The sequence below is a fragment of the Botryllus schlosseri genome, chromosome 3 (assembly GCF_051294905.1).
Source record: "Botryllus schlosseri isolate E-star chromosome 3, Bs_hap1, whole genome shotgun sequence".
Lineage (NCBI taxonomy): Eukaryota > Metazoa > Chordata > Ascidiacea > Stolidobranchia > Styelidae > Botryllus > Botryllus schlosseri.
The window spans coordinates 22,542,310-22,553,947 of NC_137238.1; positions in this window are offsets into that span (position 1 = coordinate 22,542,310).

The window sequence follows — 11,638 nt, forward strand, 5'->3', positions numbered from 1 at the left end:
GATGAGTGACTTGAATCAATTTCAGTACTTCAAAATGCTTTACTGAGCGTTCTTCCGAAGATTCCAAATAAGGTCGCGGGCCGTGTTTTGGTGACCCCTGCTATAGTTGCTGCCAAATGTTTTTTATAGCATAAACATTTATTTTAGACCACATCATGTTTAGATTGCAGTGTGCCTTCATCACGTCAACATATATTTAAAGCAAATGTGCTGCGAGCGTTACAGCATTTTTCTAGTGTACCAAAACTCCAGAAGATTTGGAAACACTGTATACTGATCAGTAATGATACAAACGGAAGACACTACGGACGGTACCTACTGATAACCAAAATAACACTCTATCATTATGCACAAGTCCGCCACCAGAGAAGATTGGCCATAAATTTTCCAGCTGAACATTTCATAATCAACAAATGCGTCAAGATCATCACTATATATTTGAGTCCCACCACGATACGAGCGACCCCAAACATGTTTGCACATTGTAATGCATCGTACAATGTAAGTGCAATGCACATGTTCATTGCCTTTATGTAAATTGTTAGCAACATACCGAGAAATAGGGTCCACACACCTCTTCGTCAGACTCAACTCGCGAGTTTGTATATATAATGAGCCGGATTGACGTCAGATAACCGAAAAACAATTTTCCAATAGCAGGACTGTGGAGTCGGAGTCAGAGTTTCGCTCATTCTACCTTGATGCAGTCGGAGTCTCTTTATAACACGCCTTGAAGTCGGAATCGGAGCCGGGGTCGTGAAAAAATACTGACTGGAGTCGGAGTCAGAGTTTGTGAAAATGCTCTCGACTTCGACGCCGACTCCAACTCCAACTTCTTTAGTATGAAAACAAGTGCTTTCAAAGTTCTCTTGAAATTGCTAATAATAAATAAAATAGGATGTGTATGTGCCAACAACCACATTTATTAGTAAGTATATTGATAAAACTAGACATTTATTGCACATTGCTATTCAATTGGTTAGAGGAAAAATTTTCAATCAAATCGCGACCAACACAAAATTACTGATGCAGTCACGAATTGGTTCAATTTTTGGAATTATACGTTGATATTATGAAACAGTAAATACAGCGTCTTGTTTTGTAAGTGACCACATCACTTGTAACATTGATGAAAATATACCAAAACACTGTTTCCCACTTGACAACATTAAAAATATTTGTAGTGTAGCTTAGGTGCTTGGGTCGAACAAATGATTAAGAAAGACTGCAAGTCCTAGTCCTTCCATACATTGAGTAAGTGCATGTAGACCAGGCATATGCTATTCGACTACTTCCTAAATTTCATTAACGACCAATATTCATTAGTAATGAGAGTGTATGGGCTTGTAATCAGTATAGTGTGTAAGGACTCATATACTGAGTGACCCATACCCACCCATACTGTGCTGACTCATACACAAGAGCTACACTTCGATTGTTTAACTACATTTTAATTAAACATGGTAGGATATGTCATGTTTGAGTGATTTATACATATTAGGATATTAGAGAGTCCATTTTATAAAAACTTATATAGTATAGAAAAAGGAATCATATTTAGAAAGGCGTTCTCTCATGTTAATTTACTATAATAGCTGTGCCACAATGAAGCAATTTTACATGCCACCGTTAATCATATGATTGCATTGTTTATTGGTTATATGATAGGGTTGCCATATTTTGGAATCGGGAAGGGAGGACACTTTTACCAAATCAGAAAAGTTGGTTGATCAAAACCGAAATCAACCGAAAAATTTGGTTGGTTGACTAAAAATTGGCTCGGAGGACATTTTCAAAAGACCAGAAAAAGAGGACAAATCCTTATTCTAAAGTGAGACGTATGGTAACCCTATTATATGATAGTATTTAAGCGTTACTGTGGCATATAATTTTCGAAGTAAATTGATAATACTGTTGGAGTCGGAGTTCAGTTAAGAAAATAGTTTGAGTCAAAGTCGAAGTCGGTAAGTTTAAAGACTCAGGAGTCGGAGTCGGTATATTGAAAATGTGTGGACGTGTGGAGTCGGATTCGGAATTGGAGTCGATGGTAAAATGTACCGACTCTCCAACCCTGTTTTTTATACAGGCGGCTTGATTCACGTCAGAAACGGGAAAACGATTATGTAAGGAGATCAGACATGGGGTGATTACTTCACGAATGTAATCGATTGCGATTAGGACTACTTGTGAATCCCGCGATTACGATTACGATTACAGCCAAATCAGGAAGTAGTCGATTACGATTACGATTACTTTTCAAAAGTAATCACGATTACTCACGATTACATTTGTTTTGCGTCTTAGAACTATTTTCAGAAGAGATACTGGAAGACAATATAAATAAGGCTTGCGATGAAAAGGTCTAATGAGATAACAACTTTCTTTATAAATCATACGTCATTTTCTTGTTACGTTATAATGCACCCATTGCCCTCTCTATGCAGGACTATTCGTAGCACCCAACGACTTGCATTCTTGCCAGGTCCGTAACTGCCAAACTCCCCAATAGGACCGGGAGCGAGCTCTAAGGGGACTCAAAAGTATTTCGTAAATCGACATATTTTCTAGAGAGTTAATTAACTTGAAAATTTTCTTCGAGCTTCTGGATTTAATGTCTCTAAATAGCTTGATTTTGAAATGCATACCTCTCTCCCTCAAGAAAAAAAGCATGCATAATTTATAGGAATAGGCATTTCGGTGGCGGTCATTACCCCGCCTCGACACACCAAAAGACGTATGGAATTTCTTCCAACATGCAACTACACAAAGTGTGCTACCAAAGAATGACCTTGGCCAAAACGTTGGGTATGTTTCCATTGTCAGTAGCCGCGCTCTGTGGGCGTGACGAATAGTCCGATCCTTCCAATCTGAGCCCCAACAATGCAAATGCCACTCGGGGCACTCACAGAGGAATGAAGACATAGCAATTTGTTTGCACGTCTCACGAATGTTTTTCTTTTAGTCTGTTACGTTTCGGTGACCACAGTATCTTTTGATTATATAAAAGGCGGGAGGTCACGAATTAACAACATACAATAATTAAATTATACCAACACACCAGATGCTATAATTATGAATAACTTGCCCCCAGCTCTACCGGTAAATCTGAATTAATAGCAAGATAATGCAGTTACCAATATTATTGACGAAATTCAGTCATCAACTTGAAAATTGACCCCCCCTATGGGGCGTCAATACCCTGGGTTGTAATGACTCGAGTCATTACTCGACTCGAGTCGCGATTTTCTGGTGACTAGACTTGACTCGAGTCATTTTTTGTATTGACTCGACTTGAACTCGAGTCATTTTGCATGACTCGAACCAAGTCATATGACTCGAGACTAGAACGGCCAAGACAGACATTCCATGTAACTTCGAAGAATAGTATTTCGTCTATCAGTCCTGATACTTGGAAATTGGGCCGTAAACTGTGAAAACTGATGAAAATTACTATATTATGAATACGAGCCATTCTATATCACTCGAGCAGAGTTGAAAAAAGTGGGTTGAACCAGATTGATCAGAAAACTGATCTGTGAACATAACGACTTGGACTCGTACTCGAGTCAAAAATATGACTCGGATTCGACCCTATACTAGCTGACTTGGACTCGGACTTGACTCGAGGGTGAATTAAAAATAAATCGACTTGACTCGAGTCAAAACTATGAAAGTGAGATTGACTTGTGACCAGGAATATTATAACTTGGTTACAACATTACCAATACCAACGTTTGGAGTGGGGGACGAATTGTTGTTCTGGTCCTGATTGTACCTACAACCCACGCTAACATGGTGTATAAGCGTATGGGTATGACCAGTGGCGTAGCAGCCACTTGGCGGTTCTGGCTCTGCGCCAGGGGCGGCAGGCTTCAAGGGGGCGGCAAAATGAAGCTGTACAGTGAGAGAGAGAGATAGAGTGAGATGGTATTCTTTTTCGCCTGCACAACCGAGATGTTAAGACGACGGAGATGCGATACGGACTTCATAGTAAGGTCATCTAGTCTGTACCCCCTTTTTTCTCCTCCGTGATTGCTGAGCGCCTAGCGGGATAACCGCTGATACCAGTTTTCGAGTCTTTGGTCTGACCCGACCGGGGATCGAACCCACGACCTAACGATCAAGAAGCCGTACGCATCACGATTACACTATCTCGCTCGGCACACGAATTAATATGTTAACATAGCAATGGAACCACTCCGAAATAGCCGTCAAGGCCGATTGTTCGGAGAGTTCGCGGAAAAAGGAAAGCGCCTGGCAAACAATGAGAAGATGCTTGCCTCAGAGTTGTTGAAGAAGTTTTCAAGATTTGGGCAGATTTAAACTTGAAGCTGAAACTAGGTTTACCGGCATACACTACTTAATTCACGGGCGGGCAACTTCTCCAGTCGGCGGGCCGGATATACAGAAAAAGTAAGTACTTGGCGGGCCGGATTGCTGAATCGATACATTATTCACCCATTTATCCACATATAGACAAGGAATAAAACGTATTTAATGAATGTATTTTAACGAGAGCAATGTCACTTCAAATCCATTTCTCGCCGATAATGACGAAGACAATGTGGATATGAGAATAGCGTTGTCATACGGCCGCCGCCCCCGCCATGTCTAGTCCTCTCTGATCAGTAAACACACGGTGCAATCCTCAATTAGGATTTCAAGGCGTTCGATAAGTCCAGTACCCCAAATTTACAAAGATATCAATTCATTAGGGTTGAGTACGTGACGAGATAGCGTCGTTGTTCAACGTGGTCTAATTATTCGCGATTGAATTCATGCGGCCTGCGTCCTCTACGAAATTTGAGAAGTGGCCCGAGGCCCGTTTTGAGTTGGCAACGACTGGCATAAGCGGTGTCTTACAAGCCTAGAAGTGTGTCGTGCTACATGTCGGCAGTTAAGGAATCAAAAATAAGAAATATCAGCCTGGTGTACATGACCATTGTAGTCAACAAACACTATGATTACCACAAACGACATTAGGGTTGAGTACATGGTAAATGCGGATAATGGAAGTCATCTCGTTTGTACGAACTTACAACGTAAGCTCCACTCTCGAACGCTGCGCATGCGCATACTCTACACGTATATAATATCATACAGTCACTAAAATTGGACCTAGTAAGCAAATAGTGGGGAATCCCGACAGACTGGGGCCGCGGCCACATTATCATGTAAGACGGAAAAGAGTCTGCGGGCTGGACAAAATCCCTTCGCGAGCCGTATGTTGCCTGCTCAAGTGCCCATGACATAAGAGATATGTTTGGATTTTTGAATTCCCACGCGCTGCTGCAAAGCAAAAGTCACAATTTATTCACCAGCGCTTTTAGAAGCACTTATGACGACGAGGTCGACTTTTTGGAGATAGCTGCAAATATTGTCATGCCTTATGGCTGGCTTATACCTTCAAACAAGGAATCATACACATCAGAAGACTGCCAGCCCCTCGTACAAACCAACATGAGGCCTCCAGGACGCACACAAATTAAGTTATGATCATATGAAGTTGTTCAACTTGAGATTGTAAAAGGGTCAAGAGGCTGGTGCGGAGCAGTGAAACCACGTTTGATCGTAGTGCAACAGCGTTTGATGTTTTTTAGTGGTTAGATAATGCAAAGCTATACTCGATTCGGCACGATATTTAGGCTCGTGCTCATGTCCGAAACTTTATCTGACCATTGGTGTTTCAATTGCGAGCTGTGTGAGGAGCTTTTCAAAGATCAAACTGGTTGAGTCTTATATGCGTTCTACCATGAATGATGATCGGCTATCAGCCCTATCCTTTCTGTCTACAGAAAGAGACCACTTTCAAAAACTTGAATTTGAGGGTATAATCGCTAAATTTGTTTGAGGCGGCTATTGATTTTCTATTTGCACAATAGGCTACAGTCGTTCACTATTTATTGTCTTTATTATTTTGGCCTTATCAAGGTTGAGACGATGAGGCTGAGACGCGGCATATTATTTGTAATATTTTTATTGACAAGATTGCTTGAATATGAATCTATATCGAAATTTGCTGCGGTCTACTTAGGGGGGGGGGGGGGGCGGCGGCAGTTTAAGCGATAGCCAGGGGCGGCAGCACATGCTGCTACGCCAGTGGGTATGGCGACGGGTATAAATGTCGAGTGAAGAATTGTGAAATAACGATTGGCGCCCGTTTCAAGTAGTCATATGAGAATAAGATACAGTGAACTTAAAATTCTACCTTCCACTTAATACAGAAACTGCAAGCTGCCGTTATGCCGTTACTAGAAACGGCAAAGAATGACTCGGTTATGATATATAAACGCAGCTGTTGATTTAAACCATCGTAATGTTTTATTTGACGAGTACAAAACTTCAAATCTTTGTCCGGTGTACGTACAATACATACGAATACTACATAGACCTACATAGGCCTACTGCTCGCCAAGCAGCAACGGTCAAACTGCGTTTAACTATAAGCATAACCAAACATCAATACATAAGTTACTATTTGAAACTAGGCAGAGTGGTGATTATTATCTTGCTGCGAGGTAGTGGCGTCTGGAGTGTATTGATAACTAGATATACAGCATGGTTTACGCTGTTCTAACAATCACACAACAATGTACATCGAATATATATTTACTACGTGTGGATACTTCTTACGCAAGGACGAGCAAAGCTAATACTTCTGACGTGATAATGAGCAGTGGCGTTTGAAAATCAACCGCTTGCGCTATCAATAATAACCTGGTATAATATCTCTTCCTTGTTCACGAATGATCGGTTATGTCATATTCATTGTACAAATAAAAAGTAATCGTTCTTTCACCAAGAAATCGATTAGATATGTGAAGTAGTCGATTACGATTACGATTACTTTGGATTTTTTTAATGTAATCGATTGCGATTACGATTACCTGAAAATGCTGTAATCGTCGTAATCGATTACGATTACTAATGGCGATTAGCCAATGTCTGAAGGAGATTAGATTAAAACTGGCCGAAAATGAAAATCTACCAAACGCTTGTCCATAACTAACTTCACGGTTCATAATCCAATCCTATTCCAATCCAAAATGCGGATGTCTTGCATCTCTTTTCTCGACTAAATCCTGTTCCGGATAAGATTTATTCAACTGCAAGTCCAAATCATTCAAACGCCGTGCATGAAAATTGAAAACACGTTTTATAGCCAAAATATGCATGGTAAGTATAGGCCTATATGCCTATCTTTGGCTGTGGTAAAAACAAGAACATATATTTAACATATCCAACAGCTGACGATTGGCTCAACTATAATGAACAGATTGCAAAAAAGAAGACATTCGAGCGTCCTCGGAGGACATTTTTGTTTTAATGAAAAAGAAGGACGTATGGTATCCTTACTACTCACACAATCGAACTTGGTAATTGGAAGTCGTATCATTAGATGACAAATCTTGCCTTGGACATGTTAATTTGTAGCGTAAGTAGTCATTTTGTGTTAATCGTAAAAGCACACTCTGTAATATCAAAAGTAGCCTAGTCTCCTCAGATTAGCTGCAAAAAATGCGACCCTTGGGCTAAATCTCGTTTTGGAAGCTACGTACATAACTAGGCCTGTGCTTTTCAATCTTTTTCGTCGTGGTTCACCCTTTAACGTTTACTCAAAACTCGTATACCCTTTACCACATAACACACCGATTCCGTAGTTAGCCTAATCCAGGGATGTTCAACTTTTTTCTATTCATTACCATATTTCGATTACATTTATAGCAAACGGCCACATTCCAGCAGAGAGTCGTCATGGCCCGTCCGACAGACAATTACTCAGGTTATATTGGCTACTGGGAACTTCGCACCCGGAGTGCCCATTGGTGTTCTATATGCCATCTCTGATTTTTTGTCATATACCTTGTGTATAAAAGTTTCTAATTGTAGATGCAGAACGCCCCCGCAGACTTACTAACTATCAGTAGTCGGGAACCTTTTTCGCCCGAAGAGCCATGTTGGGCCAATATTTTCAATTGTAACTGCCAAAGAGCCATACATGTCAATTAACTGTTACGTCACAATTGAAAATCCGTGACGTATTGGTAGCACTAATATATGGGATTCGTAGTGTGCGTCATATTTTCTGCCCATATGGGTAGGTGGAGCCAAACATGCATGGTGCTGCAGAAGTACACACCCATACGTGTGATACATCAGTGACCTGCAGTTGGGGGAGGCAAGTTAGGCAGTCCCTCAGATGTCGTCAGCGATGAGCAGGCCGTGTTATTTTTGGCATTTTTTAATTTTTATTTTTGGCAGTTTTGGCATCGTCATCTGAATAGATAGTTTCAGACTCAAATTAGTCATAAAACGCTTTTATTTGGGTCAGTTATTCAAAAGAAGCTACAAAATGTGCAGCATCCACTTATAATCAGTGCCAACAAACAATAAGAAGAAGAAACACCTGGCGATTTCATAGGTTAATAATATCAAACGAAACCACAAAATTTGCTGTATCCACTCGGAATCGGTGCCAATGAGCAAAAATACAGAGAAGCCTAACAAACACGCTCAACACCTGATTTTTATAGCTGTTGAATAGACTTAAATTTTTGGCACTGTAACAGTGCTTCAAAACTCAGGTCGAATCTGGGAAATATCGGCTTCAGCGGTAACCGTTGAGGGTAAGAATGTTGCCAGTCCTCCAAAAAAAAAAGGTTTCCAGAGCTTCCACGCATCATGAAAAGAGATCACTTCGCTAGTGCCATCGATCTCATCGCGGAAAGAATTTTCATCCCGATAATTTTCCAGGAGTTTCCTGTGTTTTCTCTCAACACATTCCATTTTGTAGCCCGACCATCCCATCTCCTTCAGTCTATCGATATATTTTCGGAGGACTTTTGTCAATTCAGATGGATTTAATATTACCAACTCACATGGAAGAGTCCTGAGAATGTTAGCTTGTTTAGGAACATTGACGCAACAACAAGACTGTCTGGCAAAACGAGACTGCAGCTCAGAAATAGCCAGACAGTTTGTTGCGTCACTATGTTCAACTCGATCACAATGCAAAAATCGTGGTTGATTTTGGAGGTTCCAGATCCATGAGCAGACTACAATTTATATTTTAGTAATCAGTACAGTGGCAGCTTTCCATTGATACCCGTTTTATCAAATTTAGCGCTCAGCAAGCCGGTCAAAAATGCTACTAAAATTGCCTTTGGACAAATGGAAAGTATGTTGTAAACCAAATGCAGCCAGCCGTTCAATCTCGCTCTGCCCACACCATTTAGGACACCATGCTTTCACCCCTAATGAGTGGGTAAGACCCATATTAAGAAGCCTGCCCTTCACACACGCTTTTCTCGCTTGTATCGTGGCCCTGTTAACACAACACCATGAACGAAATACGCTATCGCCAGGTCGTGTTTTTTTTTGGCATATGCCAAAAAAATGCTTATTTTTGGCATTTTCAAATTTTTAGTTTTGGCATCTGGCTCCTGAAATGCCAAAAATAACACGGCCTGGCGATGAGTGATGGGAAATTTTTAAACCTTTACTGGCTATTGGTATCTTCTATCGATGTTTATGAATGACTAGATTTTGAACATAGTTATTCCCAAAATCACGGAATTTTGATATTTATTGTTCGAAAATAAAGCGTGAAAGGATAGTTAAGACTCAGATGAGGCACATGCTGGCCAAGCCTCACTTGTGACAGCGCAACTCATCGTAAATAGCTTACAATTTAAAATCATTGATATTAATCAAATTTAATTGTCGCGCTGATTCGGAAAATCTAAGTATTTATCGACTCCCAAAATATTCGGCGTAACGTAACGTTGCGTTACACACCTACATGTTTACGGTTGTGCTAAAAAGCTAATAACCAATCTAGAAAATGAATAGGTATGACGATGTTTTTAATTTGAATTTGTAATTGTGAATGACACTTCCAAGGAATTTTATTTCTCGTTGTAGATCAGGAAGACATTTTGTATTTGAAAACTGCATTGTCCCACAAGTCCCGCCATGTTTGCTATTCTCTTCCGTCAATCAAGGTATCGTGCAATCCGAGATTTCTAGGCGCGCGATGGTTGGTGGATCGAATTTCCGAGTGGTGTTAGTCGCCGGTGCAGCAGCAACTTAAATTTATGGATTTTAAAAAGAGAGCGGTACGAGTCCCTAACCCTGGATACCTCACTGTCTTGACCTCTCAAAGATATATTTGTGTTGCCAAAAGTATAATCATTCTCGTGAAAATTCCTAACAAGTTGCTACAATATTGATAAATTAAGTACGTTATTAAACATTTCTCAAAGAGCCGCATGTTGTACTAAAAAGAGCCATATCTTATACTCAAAAGAGCCAGTCATAGGTTCACGACCACTGCTATATATGAACCTATATTATATATACATATGTTCGTTTTCTATTCGCGCCGGCGCGAATTTTTTCAACCTAGTAAATTTATTTCGTCTATAATATTGATAGTTTCATATATTACTGTCACATATTTATTCATTCTCAGCCCACGTGATCAGATTAACCGTCAGAAATTATGAAGGGGGTGCATGTCTTCAAAACTGTTGGGCACAAAATTAATCATGATGTATATCCAGGTTTTATGAATCCCTTTCATGCATGCTGTTATTTCTTGACTTCTCATCAGGATTGTGGTTATAGTCAAAATTTATTGGAATTGCCCAAACGTACCAGAAACACCTTCATTCGTGAGACGCACAAGATTCCAACTTGGTATTTCTTTATGGGGGCATCATTTTCCTCTACAGTGGGGCTCAGATTGCGAGAACACTGTTACATTGAAAACGGAAAGTCCAAGTCATCCTGAATCGAGCTAAACGCGAAGAAAGTTTTTAGGTCGAATTATGTCTCTGAAATTTGGGGGAACCGATTCGTTACTTGAAAATGTATATTGACCGTCGCCAACGCACGCGAATTTAATTACGTGTCGATGGTCGCAAAATTACTGTTGTACTGCGGCTGGACACCCCTGGCCTAATCGAAATAAGGATGAGCAAGGCTTCAACTTAGAGGAATGCTAAATACTAATCAGGACTCGCAGTTACCGGACCACCATATGACACAATGATTATCAAACTCGACATCGAGACCGCCTGGCAACGCATCTGCACTTATGCACACTGCCGTATGAATGCGGATATGCTACACCCCAGTACATAACATCCGAGAGGTACATCCTTTTAAAACTATACTACACCCTGGGGTGTACGATATACCCGGTTGAAGAGCCCTGCTATAGGTTACTTGTCAGACCCAGGGATATCTAGACTAAAGTCTAACCCTGGTAAGACTTTTCAATTTATACTTAGTATCAACTCTGTGGATTCGTTCTATAGAAAGAGTCTGCGTTCAAAAACCAAATTTTGAAGATATTATCGCTGATTTTGCTTTTGCGAAAGCTCGAAAAGTTCAATTTTGATGCGACTCACGACCTTTTATTGTCTAATAGATTTGTTCTCCATTTTTTATCGTGTAATTTTGGCGTTAACGCTGAGACAGTGTGGCTTCTTCCTCGAGCAATATGGAGCAGTGTTTCCCAATGTGGGCGATTTCGAGAAACAAGGTGGCGAAAATATTAGAACGTCTAGTGAGATATATTTGATTAACACCGCCAACAAGTTGCACTTGAAGACAGGTTATTCCGCATATT